Here is a 22,706-nt window from a genome sequence, read left to right as displayed (position 1 = left end):
TGGAACAAAAAAAAATCCGGCCCAAACAAGAGCAGTTTAATAGTAGTACTAGTCTCTGAGCACACGCTCATGCGCATGCTTAGAGGCTCTTCTATTTTTTGAGTAAGGGTTAATTTAGAACATTTATTATAATTTGGGATTACTACATTTTTTTTTAATTACAAAAAAAAAAAAAAAAAAAAACCTAGAGGTGTGATGAGTATTATGTGTAGTGAAATAATTTTTCATCATTTCCTAGATTTTTCTTGGGGATTGAAAAATGTAGTAATTCTAAATTATAATAATTGCTCTAAATTAAACCTTAGAGGCTAGTATATATGTATTTTTTTTAAATGAGTAGGAGACATAAGAGGGAACAATAAGGATCCACCGTCCTTCCTTCTCCAGAAACATATCCGCATGCACTTAAGTTTCCTAATGAAAAACCAGAATTGAAAGGTTAATTTAATTAATCAGAAACATAATTATGTTCTACACAGATTTGCTTGAGACACATTAGGAAAATGCAAATAAACTTACTACTACTAAGCGAGCCGGTTAACCCCAACAGAAACATTATAGGGATCAACCAAATGGCTTTCTAAATGTAACTCTAAAAATAAAGTGAAACCCAATCAAATGCAACTTAATCTTCTCTGTTGTAGGAGATCGGACTGGTAGGGTTCTTCCAACTGTAAACTTGATCCTTGAAATATAAAATTAAAGAGCAAAATATATAACCTTCTTAAGTAAGATAATTTTTTTAGTAATTCCACCAAAGCTCATATAGGGCACACGCTCATCACCCAATTTAATTAACTTTTTTTTTTTTCATTACATTAAAGTGGTCAAATACTTCAGATTCTCTTGTCAAAATTGTTAATACAATTATATTACAAAAGAAGTTGGTTTTATATAGGGATGTAAGGGGCGGGTCAGTGTCAATCTTTTAAACGATAATAATGAAGACTCCAAACTCAAATCAACCTTTGTTTGAAGATAAAATCTCTCCTTATCAAAGATGGATCTTTAACTCAAGATACAACTCAATTTCACTTGCTGTATTTCAAATATTTAATTTCTAATTCTCCAGGGTAAATAGTAAGTACACAGTTTTTTTTTTCAAGATATACGTATACCTATACATTAGATATAAAGAATGGAGATCTAAAAAAAAAAGGTACAAAGAAATCTCAATTACCTGAACTTAGAGCAGATATTAAATATTCTATTGACATCAATTCCAACGATCTCTCAATTACTTATGGATGTAATTCACATATCCATCGATGTTCCTGTGGATTCTGGTTAAAAAAAAGGGGAAAAAAACAATTGTAATCTCTCTAATTGTCAAATTAACATGAAAAAAAAAAATAAACATCAAAAGATATACAATGATGGTAAAAAAAAAATTTCTTAAAAAGAAAAAAAAATACAAAGAAAGAAAAAAAGTGAGGAAGGAGAAGGAAATAGTAATTGAATTAAATAAAAATAGATGAAAACCTTGGCATGCCGCTTCAAGTTGGCAAATGCATTCTAATAAACAAGCCTCTGAGCACGCGCTCACGCGCGTGCTAAGAGGCTCTTCTATTTTTTGGGAAATGGTTAATGTAAAGTATTTATTATAACTTGGAATTACTACTTTTTTTCAATCACAAAAAAAAACCTAGGGGTGTGATGAAAAATTATTTCACCGCACATAATACTCATTTTTATCATAAGATTGTTTGCAAATTATGTGCGGTGAAATAATTTTTCATCATACCCCTAGGTTTTTTTTTGTGATTGAAAAAAAGTAGTAATTCCAAGTTATAATAAATACTTTACATTAACCCTTTCCCAAAAAATAGAAGAGCCTCTTAGCACGCGTGAGCGCGTCTCGTGGAGGCTAGTATTCCGTAACTATTATCCATTTTTGCCAATTTTATTTATGCGAGTAATCAACATGTTATTGATTGGAAGATGATGCAATAATTTAGTATTAACCTTTAGGGGAGAAAAAAAAGATCCTCTGAATAAATCTTATAAATAATGTATATTAAAAATGCATAATAAAATTGTAACAATAAAACTACTTATAAAATACATGTGATGACCTTTACAAAAGCAATTATGAAGAAGTTGATGGATCAATGTAGAAAACTGAAATATTTACATTAGGTAAAATTGTAAAATAATGCACTACATCTGAAATATGAATATAGTAACTTATTAATATTATGCCGGCTACAAGTAGAGAAGTTGGTGGAGCAATGCTATTTGTTCCACATTCTAATTGCTTTCCAGCAGCATTTGCCATGAACCTATGATACAAAATGTGTTAGCTTGTGTTATTAATAAAGAGTTTAAAACGTACATAATAATAATAAGCACAATAAATATCAAGCATAAACTTGTTAAATGAAATATTTGAATTGACCTTGTGATGATATTGCATAGCTCCATGTATGTGAAATGATCTACTTCAGCTTGGGACTTGAAGAACTATCATTTAATTACCAAAAATTTTAAAAAAATATATATAAAAACTATGTAATTAAGTTTTTTTTTTAAGTAGATGTGGTAATGATTTGTCCCGTCTGTATTATCGCATCGTCCTTGACTCTCATTTTCTGTTGTTCTTTACTATTTTGGGTCTTGAAAATTGCATCGTCCTTGGTTTTTTTTCTTCGTATCTTTTTTTCTCCTGGATGTTGGAAACCACATTGTCCTTGATTTTCATTCTCCGTTTGTCTCTGTTGGCATGAGTGTTAGAGATCACATCGTCCTTAATTTTCCTTTGTCTTTTTCTTATGGATGTTGCGCACCTCATTGCTCTTCTTCACATTTATTTTTTTTTGTCTTTGTTCTTGGAACTTCAAAATGAAGAAAAAAATTGTTTGTATATTAAGACTATCAATTAGTTATTTTCCTATTTTAAAAAATACCGTAACAAACCTTTCCAATTTTTGTGACTCTAAAACTCGTTTCACTTCTTTCCAAAGCTCTTTCTTGTCCGCTCGAATAGTGAATCTGACCCAACAGGTGAATAAATTTCCAATTTGCGAACCTAACCCATATGCAGCATGACATTTTTAATATTAATTTTGATAAAACAATTGAAAGGGATGCTGATTAAAGATTTCATTAAAAAGAAATATACCTTGTTATCAATGGCCTCCATGTTTAATAATGATTGTTCATCCTTCCAATTTCCCAATGAGTAGTAGGAACAACATGCACTCCATTACTTAGCATAGTGGACTCAATCCTCACATTTGAGTTGGGCATCCTTCACATTACCAATTAATTGTATACATAAAAAAGATGAAGAAATAAAATATTAAAACGTAGACCGCATAACCATTAAAATTTGTAAATTATTAAAATAAATTTATATGTAAGACAATTCTTTCCAATTGTTAATTAATACCTATGAGGAAGGGAACAAAACATCCTTATACACAATATTTCTTGTGTGAACACCTTCCTCCTCAGGTATTGTTCCTTTTTGCACCAATAGTTTTGTGTTGGATTGAGAGACTCCCCTTGACAACGCCACATATAATTGGCCATGACTAAAAACATGATCAGGAAGATAAATTCCAACAGTTGGAATTGTCTGACCTTGCGCTTTGTTTATTGTAAGTGCAAAGCTTAAACGTACAGGAAATTGTCGTCTGATCATTACAAATGGCAAGTGTACATTTTCTGTTGTCTTCAAAGGGATTCTTGGCAAGAAAACACGTGTACCCGCATATTGTCCAATCAAAATTTCAGCGTCAATTACGTTGTTAAAACATCCACGACATATCAATCTTGTACCATTACATAATCCGACTTTTGGATCTATATTGCGCAGCAACATAATTGGAGCACCTTTTTTTAGCCTTAATATATGTGGTGGTAAACCCCCTGGAGATATAGAATTTAAAAATTCTTGTTGATATAGATGTTGCGTATCTCCTTCAACCTCATCAAAAGAATGTAACGTAAACTCATCTCCTGAGAACTGAGAAATTATCTTTGCATTAAGCTGTTCAACATCATCATTGATAGGTGTTAGCAAAGCCCTATCAACCATATACCTTGCATCATTGGCATGTTCTTGCAAATTTGGAAAAACTTGATCAATCAAGTTGTATATAGAATGCTGACCCTCCCATTGCATTGCCATTGAAGAGGGTAGTTTAATCAAATCATCCATTATAAATGGTTCATTCCCATCACCAATGCGTTGTATATACTGAGCAAACTCTTCATCGTTGATAGATCTCATATTCTGCTTCAAATGTAACACTTTGACATCTTTCCATAATGGAGACTTGACTATGCATGCATCAATCATTTCTGTCTTTGTACCCTTTGGAACAACCGGAAGTACTTGACGAAAATCTCCACCCAAAATTAGCACCTTCCCACCAAAAGGTAAATTTACTTCCATAATATCTTTAAATGTTCTATCTAAAGATTCAAGTGCACGTCTATTTACCATTGGGGCTTCATCCCAAATAATTATGGTGGCACGTCTAATAAGTTCACTTAAGTACGATTGTTTACTTATTGAGCAAGTAGATGAAGCATCGGGGAGTTAAAGGAATCTTAAACACCGGAATGCGCTGTTCTTCCACCCGTGAGTAATGTTCTTGCTATGCCGGATGTGGCATCGTGGCAATTGCAATGTGACCTGCTTTTCTCAAGGTTGCCAATATTGTGCGATACAAAAATGTTTTCCCGAGTTCCCCAGCTGGCCCATCAACGAAGAATATCATGCTTTCCTTACGATCAATAAACTCGTCATGATTTTCTCATATGCAACTCTCTCGGTCGTTATTCAACTTTTCAATTAAAGTGAGTTCTTCATCTACATTTGGAACAGTTAGCTCATCTTGAATGAGTCTAGGTACACTAAATCATTGTCACATTCTCCGTCGATATCGGCAAATCATACTGCATAATGTGCTTTCCATGTTGCAAGAGTAACGCCCTAAATCCTTGAGAAGTTTATTTGTACGACGTGTCTCTGTTGTAATAGATGTTGATGGATAATCTTCTACCATATATGGGTAAAACTCATTCCACAATTCTCTTACTCCAGTTGGTAGACAAAATACCAATATTGTTGCAAACAATCTTCTTAAAGCTGACGGCATTCTAATGTCTCTTGCTTCAAGCAGACACTGTCGTATGCTGTTATCATTCTCTAGTAAACCCCTTTGTTCGACTGCTTGCTTAAAAGTTGGATAGGTTATCCCATTAACAGTCAATAAATCATCAAATCCTGTTGGCCCTTTGACATGATTAAGAAGAACACGTAGATTGAACTTCTCTCCATCAAATGGTGAAACAGTATATATCCTGCCCACTACTTTTTTATGAGATCTTCTTCGTGTCCATATATTGTTTTTATAATCCCAACAATAATGCTCAGGAAACTCTCTATATACATAATTTCGTGCATCATGATCAATCATATTCATATAAAAAAATTCAGTAAGCATTGTCTTTTTACTTCGCTCCAAAACATTAGCAATAGGTTCATGTGATCTAAAGGGTACTGTTGTCTATACGGGAAGATGAATTTGCAAACGAAAAAACAGCAGGGTACATTCGATACATAGGAAAAGAAAAATATCTTCCAACATGCCTGCAGAGCACATTACCCATCTTGCATCAATGTCTTGTTGGACCTCATCATAATTGGGCACGGCCTAACTTCCATAGAGACACGATCTGGGCCTTTATACACATATTTATATAAGTACTTTACACTCTTGATACTGCAACATATTTCAACATTAATATGACAATTATATTTCAGCAATAACCAAGGATTATATGGAACAACCCAAGTGTTGTCTACCATAATCCTACAATGATCATTCAGTGGCACGGGATTATTAGTATCATATCGTTTGTAAACAGGATATGAGTCATTGCCTTGGTATGTTTCTGATGAGAAAGGCTTTGGGTATCCTTTTTTACATCGCCCATTTTTCATGCACGGTGATCTTGGATTTTGTACTCCGCAAGGGCCATGTATCATATGCTTTCATATCGGCTTTATGTAAGCTGAGGTTGTTCCTCTTTACATGGTATTTTGCCTTAACAACTTGATCGTAATCATCTGGATTATGCAATTTATCATCTTCATCGAGAATTATAAGCATGTGTGCATGTGGTAAACCCCTTTTGGAACTCAAAGACTACGCACGTATACAATAACTCTTCCGAGAACCCCCTTGACCACGATATCATCTTTCAATTCTTCAAATTTCGATTTGAAAACTCTTGCAAGCAAGTCTGGACGATCTTGTGCTGTTTGTGCAGGTAAAAGCTCATTTTGAATTTCTTCCCATCCTGGATTGCACGTCATTGTGATGAATAAATCTGGCTTCCCAAACTTTTGAACCAATGACATTGCATCTTGAAATCGTTGGATCATATCGCGCGGGCTTCCCACAAATGATGAAGGTAGAATGGTTCTATGTCCAACATTTCCTATATATAAGATGAAAAAGTTGGGGCACTAATAAATATTGATACTAATTCGCCATTAATAAAGTAATGTAACTTTCAAATGTAAAGTTTACATTACCAGTATCACTCTCTCCTTCATTGAAAGCATCTTGTAGGCCTTGGTACAAATCGCCCTAATAGAATCTTGATTGTGCTCAAACCACCTAAGCTTGTGTGTTTCAATTTTTACATAATTATCAACAACATACTGTTGGGAAAGGCGTCCTCCAAGCCAAATCATTGATAAAGCATCGTCGCGAATCTTCGACATTAGTAAAAATAGATGTATGTTTAGTTATTTTATAATGTAAGCGGCATTTCGAAGTAATAGATTGAAAATAATAAAACTGTTACCTGAAATATGTATGAATAATAATCGCGACATGAAAATTTATTTCTATTAGCGTCACGTGTGTTGATATCCCATCCATATGTTCCAAATGGAAAAAGTATTGGGTACCTGCAATGGATCATAAAATCCGTATCTTGAACATTGATCAAATTACCACCAAAGGTTTGAACAAAATTTCTCTCGCCACTTAAATGACCTACTTCTTCTCCTCCTACAATAATAGCTGCCACTTGGGAAGCATTGGGAAGGCAATATTGAGGTTGGTTTAGAGGTTGTTCTTTAATGAGGAGTTTACATTGATGTAAATTTGGATTTCGAGATAATTGACGAAATTTCTCCACAAATGGATTGTGCATGTCTAAGATCCTTTGAATAAGTCGCACAATATCTTCATGAGCATCTACAGATTGAGACATTCTACGTTGTATTTCAAGATCGGTGTCATAGATATACAATTGTAGATGCCGCACACTTAGAGGTGTATGTGGTAAAAGACTACCAATTCTATGATAGATGGCACCTTGGGCACGAAATGTATATATTCCTCGACTATTTGAGGCCACACTTTCATCCACATGTACACCCATTGAGGTAAATGCAAACATGTTGTTGTAAAACCGTATATATTGCCTGAAATGTCTGCCCCGTGGTGTTTGCTCACAAATGAGTTCCATAAATTCAAGACAAATTGGTATATTGGGGAAGGATATTTTTCCATCCTTGCAACACATTGAGGATGTCTCTCGATGGAACAAACGGGCATTACAAAAGTGACATGTCTTTGGTTGTGGTAGTTGGTACCTAATGGTCTCTATACCTTCTTTAAAATTCTTTGCACAATTGTATCTGCCTCGCATACAATTTATTACATGTGCAGTACCATCAAATGTGTTGTCAACACCTAATTTTTATTTTGAGGAAAAAATTAGTGATAAACAGTGTCATGATAGTTATGAAAGAAAATATTAAAATTGTACCAAATATTATGTTGTGAAAAAAGCAAAATATTAATAATGTTTCGAATATGCAGCTTGATAACAAATAATAAAATTGATAATGATAAACATGTAAATTGAAATAAAAATGGTGACATTGAGTGACGAACCTTGTTCTCTATAGCCATCCCCATGATTTTGATCATTTATATTTTCAACTTCTTCAGTTCTCTCTACGGCTACAATGTAATTATAGAAAATGCTCAATTGGTGTAATTATATATAGAAAATTATGTTCAAAGCTCTATAGAAGGATATGAAAATGAAAATAAAAATGGTGGCATTGAGTAATAAACCTTGTTCTCGTAGGCATCCCCTTGGTTTTGCTCAACAATATTTTCAGCTCCTTCAATTCTTTCCGTAACTACAATGTAATAATATAAAATGCTCAATTGGTTTAATTATATATAAAAAATAATGGTGAAAGCTTTATAAATATATTATATAAAACTTACCATTATTAACATCAGAATTTATATGACTTGGTCAGCCTCAAAGTCATTTGCCATTATAGTTGGATAGGTTGGAGGGAGACCTAAATTTAATATTACAAACATTAACTTAGTAATTTTGTATACATTGACATACAACTATCATGCCAAAAAAAATGAATTTTGTATAATCTCACCACTAACTTCTTGCATAGCCCTATCTTTGGAACCGGCATATTGCGTGCCAAGTTACGGATATGTGTAAGACGACAACTTTGTCCGGCCTCGTGATTAGGCGGTATTAGTGATGGGTTTGTTGATGTTGAATTAGAATGTACAACATCTTCTTCACTAAAATTTGTTGGGCCTCCCACTAAAATGTGATCACCACCCAAAGTTTGTTGTCTTTGTCTTGCATAATTGGCACGACGTCTTGCCAATCGAATATTTCTGCTTTCATTGTCTTCTCTTTGTATTCTCAGCGAGCATAATATCTCCATTGTTCTCGACGACGTTCTATGTCATCGGTATCCACCATCGCTGTATTTTGCGAACTCATTCCTACATAGAATTAAATAAAATTTATAGTGGTTGTTGCACATACATACACAATAATGAATAGATTTTTCCTTGTCACAAATAGAGTGTATTAAAACCTCAAAAAAGTGAACTTATTTTGAACAAATTAATCACATGTAAGAATTGTAATAATATGTGTAATTGTAATAAATTTTTAATAAAATAGGAGAAATAAGTTACACTTCTTAAAATTATTAAATTATTATTTGAGGTAGAAGTTTTGAGAATATATTTAAATTTAGGTAATGATTTGTAAGATCAATATGACTAAAATATTATTTACAAAATGTTTACTTTATTTCACAAAATCATTAATTATCCATAAAAAAAATACAGGGCTTGCATTTTTGGATTGGGATTTGGATGCTTCTACTAATTTTTACATTAGTGAGTATCTGATGAGTTTTAAACTGATAGACTATCATTATCCATACTTATGTTGTATTTTATAAGGTACGTAACATTTTCTATGGAATAGTAAAGTAATAAGCTTTTTGTTAAAGGAAATGTTCCTAAAAAGATCCTAAAATTTAGTAACTATTCATCCACTTTTTATTTTCTTTTTTTCTAGTATTGTTGATGTTGTTCTTTTTTTCAAACTTTATGTATGACAATTACCATTTTTTGTCTAATCCTAAAATGTAGTTTTTTTAATCCTAAAATTTAGTCATTTACTACATATCCATTACATAAGTAAATAAAAGTTTAAATTGAAAATTTTATGGCAAGAGATACATGTTAATTGTATAAAACCACAATTGTATTTTGAGATTTTTTTAAATAAAGTATTAAATGGTGCTTTAACCTTAACAAAAGGCTAATATAATTGGGAATTAATGATTGAAGTATCTTGAAAAAAAATTGTATAAAAACTTCATGATTGTTTGTTGAGAAGAAAAAAAAATAAATGTAGTTTAAGGTCATAGCAGTAGGAACAACATCTAAATTGATGTTTAAAATTTTTTTTTCAATAAAATATTTTTAAAGATATTTCCTAAAAAATTCTTTAAACTTTTCTGATTAAAAAATTCCAAAAAATATTTTGTAAACCAATGCAATTCTCCAAGTTAGTTTAAGCATGGGCTTGAAAGTTGGAAAGCGGAATATAGTTCATGCAGATTTGGCATTTCTTCCTTTCACTTAATGGAGTATGCAATCCAATGAGATCTAAGGAGGTTTGGCACACCCATGAAGATGATCTGACCGTTAAGTAAAATAGCTTTCTCTCTATCTCTATCTCTTTTTTTTTTTTTTTTAAATATCTTCCATATTTTTGACAAAAAAAAAAGACTTCTACTATAAAATCACTACTATAACTTCTCCATCCTTATCCTTATATTTAGGCACTAACATATCTGATTTTGAAAGAAAATAAAAGGCCAAATTTAGTTTCATAATTTTACAGGCAGTTGAATTTGGTTTTTGCTAAGTTTTTTTTTTTGATATGAGAATGGGGTAGTTTTTATTTTTTTAGAATGTGGGATGGTTTCAAGCTTGATTTGTTGACAGTGTGTCCAATTGTGGAGTTCACGCACAGCACATAGGTGATGTAGATAAAGTTGTTTTGTAGGCAAGATTGTTGGCTTATCATAGGTGAGCTCACGCACAGCACATAGGGAATGTGTGGGATTTTTTTTTTGGATAGAAGGTGGGGTAGTTTTGGTTGTGTGTAGTTTTTTTAAAATAGGACTCTCAGGAACGTGTGGGACATTTTTTTTTTTTTTTTTTGGATAGAAGGTGGGGGTAGTTTTGGTTGTGTGGTAGTTTTTTTAAGATAGGACTGTCAGGGAACTGTGGGATATTTTTTTTTTGGATAGATGGTGGAGGTAATTTTGGTTGTGTGGTAGTTTTTTTAAGATAGGACTGTCAGGAACGTGTGGGCTTTTTTTTTTTTTGATAGAAGGTGGGGGGTAGTTTTGGTTGTGTGGTAGTTTAAATTTCAAATATATCAACAACATGAACAAATTTTTTTTTTTTTGAGAAAGACATCAACAACATTTAAATCTGAGAAAAAGGTACGTAACATTTTTTATGAAGTAGTAAATTAGTACTTATGAAAAAAAATTTAAATTGAATTTGACATAAAATTATACAAATGATAAATATATTTCTATTACGAAAGAAATTTTTTTACAACAATTTATTAGATAACAACCACTTTATGTGAGGTTTAATACATATAATAATTCTTGTAAAGTCTCTCACCCAAACTTATCTAATATTCCATTCCAATGACTCCTCAATACAATCCAAAAAATTTGTGTGTACGTGAACCTGAGAGAAATAAAAGAATTAGGGTTAAACTAAATATTTAAAAAAAAAAAAAAATTTAATCAACAAATCAAAGTTAGAATTTAATTCTATCATGGACTCTTTAAAATCTAATCCCCACATCATCAACTATTTAAATAAATAACTAAATTGAAAAAATAAAATTTAACACCAAAAACATATACAATGATGGTAAAAAAAAAAACTAAAAAACTTTAACGCCATTCATTTCTTAAAAAACTAAAAATCTAAATAGAAAGCTAAAAAATATTTCTTAAAAAGAAAAAAAAAAACGTAATTTGCAAACAAAAAAAAAATTTAACACCATTCATTTCTTAAAAAACTAAAAAACTAAATAGAAAGCTTTTCTTAAAAAGAAAAAGAAAACGTAGAAGGGAAAAAAAGATTTAAAAAAAAAATTAACGTCATTGATTTCTTAAAAAACTAAATAGAAAGCTAAAAAAAATTCTTAAAAATGGAAAACAAACGTAGAGGGAAAAAAAGTTGAGGAAATAGAAGATAAATATTTTTTAGAATTAAAAACTTTAATGAAAGTCATTCATAAACTAAAGATAAGAAAACAAAGAGAACTTGCAAAAGATAGAACCTGAAAATTTTTTGGTTGATTGCTTCTTTTGTAGCATAAAATGACCCTGTTTTTAGATCACAATACCTACAATACGTGAAATAACAATTCGTTAAGAAGTACGTGGTAAGATATGAAGGAATCCATTCATTTTAAAATTACATTTAAAAAGTAGAGCAAAAGTAAGTCAATCATAAACCAAGCAAAAGAAAACAAAAAGGAATTTGCAAAAGATAGAACATGGAAATTTGTTGGGCACTCTGACAATAAATATCTTTAATCTGAAGAAAAGAAATGAGGATGTAGAGCTATTAAAATGTCTTCAATCAAGAAGAATGAGAAATAGAAAGTGTTATAGAAAGCTGCAGCGTACGTGAGTTTGTGGGTTTTAAAGTGTAGGAGTTTTAATTTACATATTTATCCTTGTTAGTTGAAAACTTGTAAGTGAATATGATGAGGATACTTTAGGCATCCAAAATGTGGAATCCAAACAGGGACAGCCCCTTAAATAGTAGTATAGAAAAAACAATTGGCAAATGGATATGAACGGATGGAAACTTGGAGTTGGGCAACTGATAAGGGAGTATTGGGATGTAAATTGTGGTAACTATTTTTATTTTCAAATTAAAACATGGGTGTGTGGATAACATTGAAACTACCGACAAGTGGTAACTGCTAAATAATGATACAGGCAAGGATAAACTAATTGGAAACTTGAACGTGTTATAAATTTAGCAAAAATTTAGGAGTTTTTAAATTAGCAATTAGTGGAGGAGTGTTCCTATTTTGTAGACAATATTTTAGTGCAAAACATGTATTTTTATCAAACTATCATTTAGTTCTATCTTTACTTAAACTTAGGGACATAGGAGTATTTTGGAACAAAAACAAATCCGTTCCAAATAAAAGCAGCCGCTTAAATAGTAGTATAGATAGAATATATATATATATATATATATATCTTCCCAAGTGAAAGTCAAACACATAACATATTCCATCCTTAGTTCCTTGCACAACTATATTACAGTTACTTAACAATTTGAGCAGAAAGCTCATCACAAAGCTAAAGAGTTCGCCATGTCAAGTCAAACTGCTCCCTCAAATCCCACCGTTGATCCCTACCAACACCTCCAAATCGCCCTCAATGCCGACGGCACTATCACACGCCTCCGAGAAGTCCCGAACACTCCACCCACACCTGATCCTGGCCACCCCACTCCAGTTCTCTCCAAAGACATCCCTCTAAACCAATCAAACAACACCTGGGTCAGAATATTCCTACCCAGAGAAGCACTTGATCATAACTCCTCCCCTAAACTGCCTATCATAGTTTACTTCCATGGAGGAGGGTTCATCCTTTCGAGTGCAGCCTCATCAATTTTCCATGATTTTTGTGCCAACATGGCAACTGACCTCCACGTCATCCTCGTATCCGTCGAGTACCGCCTCGCCCCAGAGCACCGTCTGCCGGCGGCTTATGATGATGCTATGGAAGCGCTGCACTGGATCAAAACCACCCCAGATGGTTGGCTAAGAGATTATGCTGATTTATCTAACACGTTTATTATGGGTGTTAGTGCCGGTGGTAACATAGCCTACCATGTAGGGTTACGTGCATCCGTGGAAACTGATAAACTTGAGCCTTTGGTGATCGAAGGGTTGATATTGCATCAACCATACTTTGGTGGGTCCCAAAGGACTCAATCAGAATTGAGGGACAATGATCCAATTTTGCCACTAAGTGTTAGTGATCTAATGTGGGAATTGTCATTACCAATTGCTGACCGCGACCATGAGTATTGCAATCCAAAGGTTGGAGATGGGCCTCAGCTTCTGGAAAAGATCAAGCTGCTAGGATGGAAGGTCTTGGTGGTGGGCTGTGATGGGGACATAGTGTTTGAACATCAAATTGAGCTGGTAAAACTGATGAGAGAAAAGGGTGTGTCAGTGGTGAGCCAATTTGGTGAGGGGGGTCATCATGGGATAGATTTGTTTGAGCCTGCCAAAACTAAGGCACTCCATGTGGTCCTTAAAAAGTTCATATTATCTTCATTGGTTGCCTAGGAAGAATTGGTGGTGTGTGTATGTGTGTCACTGTGTTGGTTTGCGATGTTATCTTGTGCATATATTTTTATAGAATAGTCCACATGTCAAAAGTCTTGCACAAAGAATAACGTTGTAATGTTGTTGATGTGATTAATGCTATGTTGTTATATGTATTGAAAAGTCGTTGTTTTGGCTTTGATGCTGTTAAATCATAAATAAAACATCATTTTCATAATTATTGTTTTCCATCTTCTCTATTAAAAGACCATTATTGGCATGGGGTTATGGCCGTATGGGGTGTTTTATGTGTAAAAAGTGGAATAATCGAATTAAAAGTTAAAACTGCATTTTATTATATCAATAATAATAAAAATTACCATCTTTTTATATATGGCTGCGGAAGCTGACCATCTTGGACCGTTGAATATCAGAGGGTTGATATTGCAACAACCATTCATTGGTGGAACCCAAAGGGTGAGTCAGAGTTGCCACTGTGTGTTACTGATCTGATGTGGGAGTTGTCATTGCCAATTGGGGTTGACTGTGATCATGAGTATTGCAATCCAACGGTGGGAGGTGGGTCTAAGCTGTTGGAGAAAATAAGGTTGCTGGGATGGAAGGTTTTGGTGACTGGTTGTGATGGGACCTTTTGTTTGATCGTCAGCTTGAGCTGGTGAAGCTTTTGGAGGAACATGGTGTACACGGGTCATTTCGGTGTTGGAGGTTGTCATGGGGTGGACTTTCATAACTCCTCTAGGGGCAAGGCATTCTTGGAGCAAGTTAAGAATTTTATATAAATTTGATTACACAAATGATTATGTTTTTTTTTTCTAAGCCGTGAGTCATGGTGATTAGTGATTTAATTGTGTTGCATAATGGTGAAGGAGTTCTGGATTAAAAATGGCCCTTCCTTTCTTTGTAAGAGTATGGCCAAAATTGGAAATTAACACTATTTGCCAAACAATATAATTAGTAAGCACTGTTTTCAAACTATATTTCATACTAACATCTCAAGTCCAAAAGACTCAATTTTGAGCCTAAAAATTGAGTCTTTGAGAGTCGATTTTCATGTTCCGATTAGGTTTAAGTTGGCACTTTTCCACGTGGCATCCACTTGGAAATCGAGTTTTAAAGACTCAATTTATATTTCGACCCTTAAATACTCAATTTGTATGTAACGTGTTCATCCACATGGAAGCCACCTGGAAACCGAGTCTCTGAGACTCAATTTCTAATAAGGTTTTTTTCAAAATTTAACCAAGTCTAACACCTCTCCACTGAACCTCTGTCACTCACCCTCTCACGCTCACTCTCACGCCTCTCTCACTCTCATGCCTCTCCACCCTCACATAGACACCCTCTCACACTCGCTCCTCTCTTACTCTCACGCCTCTTTCACTCACCCTGTTTGCTTTTTAATCAAACCTTGGCGACCTACAATTTACTCACAAAACCACCTTGAAAGGTCCGTTTAGCTCTCTCTCTCTCTCTCTCTCTCTCTCTCTCTCTCTCCATTCGAACATGTTTTGGACTTAGTTTTTCCAGAATTCTGTGATTTGTTATTATTGCTATGTGTTTCTCTTTGATTTTTCGTGATTTCTAATGATTCGAATATGTTATTTGTCTCTGATTTTTTGTTGGATATATTTGATTATAAATTATGTAGTTGCCTGATTTGATTGTTGCAGTTTTTTTCTTTTTTGTTAAATTATTTATTTTTGTCTATTTCTTCTAGGTTTTAGTGCACAATTTTTTTTTAAAATTTATTTTATTGCCATTAAATATTCTATAGTTTGATTAAACTCTTATTGATTTGTAAGCTATCAATCTTAGTTTAGTAGTTTTTGAAGGACTCTGTGTGTGAGCTTTTGCTCTTTGTTTGTTATGTTTGTTCATCAATATAATTTCTGAATTATATATATTGTTTAAAAATTTATTATAATATTTATTATTTTCAAAATTTTCAGTTAAAATCTAATTTTTAATTTGTTTTGATAACATAGGAAACCTTTTTAAAGAAAGAACCATTTGGACTTGTCTCTAGCCACAAAAACCTATGGGTAATTCAACTCGGATGGGCTAATTTTTAATTGTTTCTGATATTCATTACTTAGTGTTATGACATTCAAGACTATCATGATATTCATTAAATTTTTAGTAGAGTGATGCTTGTAGTGTCAGGTTATTTTGTGTATTCCAGTAAAGAGGATGGACCTGAATATTCTGTAGAATTTTATCATGTTCTGAAGAATAACTACCTAGAAACTCTCTTGAGTCTATTGATTAATTAGTAAACTTCTGCTTATGTGATATTTTGCCTGAATTTTATTTCTTTTAGTAGTTTATTTTCATGTACTAACATTTTATTTTAGCTATTTATGAATTTGCTATGGATGGTCTATGTTACTTTGCATATTAGTCATTGTTACTCTTTTGGTTGGTTTTTATTTGGACACGTGCTGTTAATGATATGCAGTTGATTTTTAGTTTATTAGTTGTCAATGTAGTTTACACTTTACATAGTATGTATGAATTTTTATTTAAGGCTTATGCCACAACAGACTACAAATTCAGTTAGTTAAGGCTTAGGGATGTTAACTGAATTCTTTCATCTTAATACCATCTATGTCCCTAGGTATAGTGTAATAGTTGTACTGGATACCCGAATCCTAATCCAAGTATGCCAACAACAACTTTCGCAACCTTTGGTAAGACTCCTCCCAATTCCCAAATATCTTAGCAATTGCCTTTTGTTTTGTGTCTCATACCTTATAGTAAGAAAGCTCATGATTATACTTAGTATGTATGATCTCCCAGAGTTTATCAATATGAGCAGTGTGATTTTGTTGCAATTTTCCCACAATTTTTGATGCAACAAAATTAGAATCCATCATTTTACCGTCTCATCGTAGACCAAAGGGTATACAACTGTGTGGACCCATATAAGACGTGACCATCTACAGACCATTAAGTTTAGCCTTCATGAATGCCCCAATGTACCACTTGCAGTTGGTGTCAATGCATGCGGCGCACAATTTAGTTTTAGTCGATCTTCGGATTATAAAATTCTACTATCATTTGCTGCGTATATTATCAATGCACGCTTCACTGCCTCTTTATTTGCAAAAGTCAACATTTTACTAAAATGCATCCCATCTTCCCAAGTAGAAACAAATGGTATATGAAGACGTGAATGATCAACCATATTTTCCCAAGTATTTGCATAGAATGACTCGGCAGGAGATGTGTAGGCAGTGGTCGTATTTGTATCATGCTGAACGCCAATATCATCGTCTGCATCACCTTCATCATGGTACTCCATATTTTCCTTTTCAAAATTGGGAACAAGTTCATGGTCATCCACATCCCTATTAAAGTCGCCTCGCTCAATCATCTCTTCGTACTCATCCATATCATCAAGATTTTCACCATTATTCACAGCATGATCTTCATCTTCGTCTTCCTCCCCTAAATGTGTCTCTTGAGGTTGGAGTATTTCACTAGTATTGGCAGCATGATCTTGAGATGGGAGCGTATAACCTCCCATTTTATAACCTCCCATTGTAGTGCATTCATCATCTAATGTTGTAAATTGTAAAGATGTAGTTGTTTGTTGCACCTTCTCAATATCAACTTCTACAAGCAGCTTCGAACTTACGTATAACTCAGCAACATTTACTTGGGGCATTTTATGGATCCAATTAAACATGATCTTTACATGTTTGTCTTCTTTGATCGCCATATACCCGTAATTTATCCGTTCATGAAGGACTTTTTATGTCATAACAAGCAGGGTTCAAATTCAATTCTTCCATTATTTTCCTCTTCAAATCATTCAACGTCTTCAACTTACGACATATCATCATGTAATAGCATTTGATACCCGACCCTCTAAATGGGAATCCGTCAATCTCTTGAGGATTGACAAGGGGTCCACCATAGTATATATTTATATCAATATTCTTTAGAGATTGTGAACCTATTAGAGTCAAGTGTAATATGTTAGTGACATATTTTATCTCTTTCATTTAACATCAATTGCAAAACCTTTTCTATCTACTCAAAGTACAAAAATTACAACTTGTCACCCCACATTTGCATATACTCACCCCACATTACATACAAACACACTCAATCATTATTATTTCATACTCAAACAAATAAAAAAACTAAAGACAAAACTCACCCCCATTACAAAATTTCAAATCATTCTAACAAAAATATAAAGGAAAATATCAAACCAAACAACAACAAAAATAGTCATGATAAAAAGCCTAACAATACAAATATATCTACAATATTTTTTACTTTTTATAAAAGTATATGCATATTACAAACCCCACATTTGCATATACTCACCCTGTCATATACAAACACACTCAATCATTATCATTTGTTTCTAAAAAAAATCATTAATCATACTCAAACCCAAAAAAAACACTAAACACACAACTCACCCCATTACAAACCTTCAAACCATTTTATCAAAAATATCAAACCAAACAAAAAAAAATTCTTGATATACCCATAAAAAAACCTTAAAAAAAATAGTCACTAGAGAGAGTGTCATAAAAACCTTACCTGACATAAGGATGTGTAAATGAGGGGTGAGTTTGATTTGAAGTTTTTGTAATGGGGGTGAGTTTTGTATGAGAGTGAGAGTGAGTGAGAGAGGAAGAGAGAGCTGCTGGGGTTTTTGGAGGAGGAAACGGAGAGAGCTACTGAGTGATATATTGTGAGGATTAAGGACAACCTGCCCTAACCACATGGAGGTTTGTGGACCACAACTTGAAAATTGAGTCTTAGAAACTCGATTATCCTTGAAAATCGAGTCTCTAAGGCTTGATATCTAGCTGGAATCCACGTGGACACAAACTTAGCCATAAATCGAGTTTCAAATGGTCGAGTTATAAATCGAGTCTTAGAGACTCGATTTTCAGGTGGACGCCACGTGGAAAAAGTACCAACTCAGACCTGATCAGAACATGAAAACCGACCCTCAAAGACTCAATTTTTAAGCCAAAATTGAGTTTTAGAAACTTGAGATGTTATTAAAAAATATAGTTTCAAAACCGTACCTACTAACTATATAGTTGGGAAAATGGAATTAATTCCCAATTTTGGCCTAAGAGTATGATGGAGAAAAAAATCTTTTATTTTCAATAAAGTCTTCCTTGAAGCAAAAAATAAAAATAAAAAGAAAAGAAGAAAAGAGTACGACAGAGAATAAAGCTATTATATATGTTCAAGATTCAAATGAATGTGTCCTCAAAATTATTTAAAAAAAAAAAAAGAGTTTTATTAAGAACTTAGTGAGTGATTCTATCAAGGGAGTCAATCTCATACCACACCAGCTGGTATAGCCAGAATATTTTGCCTCGACACCTGAAATAGTACAGAAATGTGTTTGTTTTGTACCAATTTGAATACCGAACCATACCGGGTTGTTCTGGTCATACCGGAAAAAAATGGGATTCCGGCCAAAAACTTCATACCGAACCGAAATAGCAAAAAAAAATCTAATATTAATAATCTCTCTCCTTTCTGAATAACTTACTAATTTGCTCTTGCTTGGGTCACTGCCGTCATTAACACTGCCATTTGTCACCACCATGTTGCCTGTAACAATCCATTTGGCCGATCTTCTCTTTAGCTTCTGCTGCTTCTTCTTCTTTGTCTGTTCAGACCATACATTTCTTCTTATGGCTTTTATGTTTCTTTTTATTCTAATCTTAACTCTTTGTTGTTTTGTGCGCTTGACAAGTAGTGACAAGTCACTGACAACCCCCATGAACATCATTCAAACTCCACCTCTTTTTAAAAAATAATAATAATATTATAACTATTTAATACTTATTCGTTTTGTGTGCACTGCCCACACATTTAAGGGCTACAATGACTACAAGGAAAACAACACCAAACATCTTACAGGAAAAAAAAAAAAAAAAAAAACCTAAAATCACAATCCTCTCACAGGAAACAACCAACATCAGTAAATCCAAAAAAAAAAACCCATATCACAAGAAACAATTAACATCAGCACATCCCAAAAAAAAAAAAAAAAACCATCTCACAAAAAAAAACAACCAACATCAGTACATCCAAAAAAAAAACCCATAAGAACATATGGGAGAACAAAAAAAAAATTTGAGGGAGACGAAATGGGTGGATGGTGGAAAAATCAAGGAAGAGACGAATTGAGTTAGAGAAGAAAGATGTGAAAAAAAGATAGAAGACAAGGAAGTTGAGCCAAGAGTTTCATATGGGAGAACTTACAAATTTTAAAAGATGAAAAAGGAGAAGCAGGTGGATGGGAGAAGATAAGTGTAAGAGTAATTGCATCAGTTCGGCCAAATTTTTCAGTCTATTTTACCCTAAGAACTTACTTTTTCTATTTTACACAACAATTTTTTTAAAACACCCACATCAATTCATCTATTTTACACTTCACTCTATTTAAATAATAATATCTTTTTAATTTTTTTTATTATTCTTTTGTTCCTATCTCTCTATCTTTTCTTTGCACTTATCTCTTTCTTTTTGTCTTTATCTTTGACCTTATCTCTCTCAGACTCCCTCCTCAACTTCTTATTCTTCTTCCTTTCACAACCATTTCTTCTTCTTCCTTTCACGTGTCAGATCACCTCCCCTCCACAAGCATCTTCTTCTTCTTCTTTCTCTCATAGTCCCATCAGCTCTCCACCATAAGCACCAATCTCCACCACAAGCACCACAAAAATTAAAACCCACAAGCACCGATCTCTGCCGACACAAGCACTAACTCCGTCGACCCACAAGCACCGATCTCCACCGCCAACACCGATCCACAAGCATCAAAACTCATTTTCGTCGACTCACAAGCACTGATCTCTGCCACTAGTACCGATTCACAAGCATGCAGACCCACTTCCAGCAACCCACAAACTCTAATCTCCGCCACCAGCATTGATCCACCGATCCATAAGCAGCAAACACCAACACCAATCTCTCACTCTCTGTGTTGGTTTGCCCATGTGGTTGTGTTTGTGTATCTCTGTGTTGATTTGTCTTTGTGTATGTGTTTGAGTGGGTGTGTTTGTATGGGTGTATTTGTGTGTATCTGAGGAAAAAGCAGATAAGGAGAGGAGAAGTCTGACTGAGTTCGTTTTGCACACGGAGAAGAGAGAAAAAAAAAGGTGCGCAATTGTGAAATTAATAAAATAATAGAATGCACATCTATAGTAACCGTGTATATATGCACGATTACTGTAGCAAATGTGTAAATATGCACAATTTTAGAAAGACTGATGTGGGCAGTTTTGTGGCTAAAATTTGTAAAATTCCTCTCATTTTCTATTATGCAAGAGTATACAAGAGTTGGTGTGATGCTCTAAGGGTGAAACAAAACGTGTGGTTGAGAAAAAAAAGGAGAAGTAAAAATAAATAAATTAAAGTAAAAGGTGGCTTGATGGTATTTCGAGATAGGCTAAAGGGTTTGGTAAGATTTCTCATACTTGTAACCGCTTGTAATTGATAATAGTAGATTCTTAGGAGTGGTGATTTCAAATCCACCCGATGGGATTTTGCCTCGATGGTCTTCCCCATTCATAAACAAGTTACCTATGTCAAATTTATTTTCTGCTGCATTTAGTTATTTGGTGATTCATTTGTGCTACCACGCCATTGCATGTAATTTGACTAATTAATTAACTTGGGTAATTAATTAATTTGCAAGGGGTCAATTCATTTTAACCCAACAATATTTAATATATATTTTTTAAATATATTATATAATTTTATTATTTATTCTTTTTTTTATCAACCGATTTAGGATAGAGCTATTTGATACCTACTAACTTTGAAGCACTAATAAAATAATGTGTTAGTTTGGTAGTTGGCTCAGGCTTATTAGGTTATAAATTTACTCTTATTTGTATCAGTGTTGTTTATATTGGTATTGTTTGAATGCTCAATTATTATTATTTTTAATTCCAACCCGATCTAGGTGGGCTAGGTTGGGTTAGATCTTTTTTCAACCTGATTACGGTGGGTAGAATTGAAAATACTCCTCAACCCGAATCAAAATATTAATTTTGATTGAATTGTTTATGTTATGGGTAAACCAAAAAAGAAAGTTAAAACAATAACAAATACATTAAGTTGTCAAAGTTGATACTTTAAAGACCAATAACATTCACTTGATACTTTAGGGACTAAAACACTGATAGATAACTATTAGGGACTAACAATGTAATATTAGCATGGATTAGAGATTAGGTTTGAATCCTTTATAAATTGGCAATTTAAGCATAATTTAAATATCTTCAAGAATATTTAATTTAAATTAGTATTTATTGAATCCCTTATAAGAATTTAAGTAAATTCATTATAAAAAAATAAAAAATAAAAAGGTAGAAAGAAGTGTTTTAGTACAATGACATAATATTGAAAATCATAATGTGAATATTCACTATAATAATATTGTCAAAATGGAAATGTCAAACCAAAAAAAAAAAACAAGAGAAGCTTCAAAATTAACAAAGGCATTATATTGTCAAAATTAATATTGTCCAATGGCATAATATTGTCAAAATTAACAAACACAATATTGTCATAATTTTTTTTCTTTTACAAGCTCAAGAGTTTATGCCTAACATTTAATAGAAAATATTGGATTCAATTCAATTTCACTTGAAGTACATTTTTTTTTTCTTTTTTCCACACCATTTGAGGAAGTACAATTATCTTTCTCCGGACATGTTGAGATGTTATGGCCAATATGCTTGCAAAAGCCACAAGACTTCGTTTTCTTTCCTAATTCTCTTCCACCTTTCATTCGTTTTTGCCTCGGGCAACCTTTTGTCTATGAGAGCAGAGGACAATTAATGAAGCAATCTCCATCGATCATATCATTAACATTAGAATCAACCATATTTTCCTTGTCCACTAAATTTTCATCATCCACCACTAGCAATTCTTTTTCACTTAAT

At 33.2% G+C, this 22,706-nt stretch overlaps 2 pseudogenes; one reads left to right on the top strand and one right to left on the bottom strand.

Annotated features, from left to right (window-relative positions):
* Window positions 1–3,391: 3,391 nt before the first annotated feature.
* LOC142612442 (uncharacterized) lies at window positions 3,392–6,128 on the bottom strand (annotated as a pseudogene).
* A 6,535-nt stretch (window positions 6,129–12,663) lies between these two features.
* On the top strand, window positions 12,664–13,968 carry LOC142612890 (carboxylesterase 1 pseudogene; annotated as a pseudogene).
* The last annotated feature ends 8,738 nt before the right edge of the window (window positions 13,969–22,706 follow it).

Source organism: Castanea sativa, chromosome 10 (assembly GCF_040712315.1).
Source record: "Castanea sativa cultivar Marrone di Chiusa Pesio chromosome 10, ASM4071231v1".
In the NCBI taxonomy this organism is placed as follows: Eukaryota; Viridiplantae; Streptophyta; class Magnoliopsida; order Fagales; family Fagaceae; genus Castanea; species Castanea sativa.
This window is presented reverse-complemented; position numbering and strand designations above follow the sequence as displayed.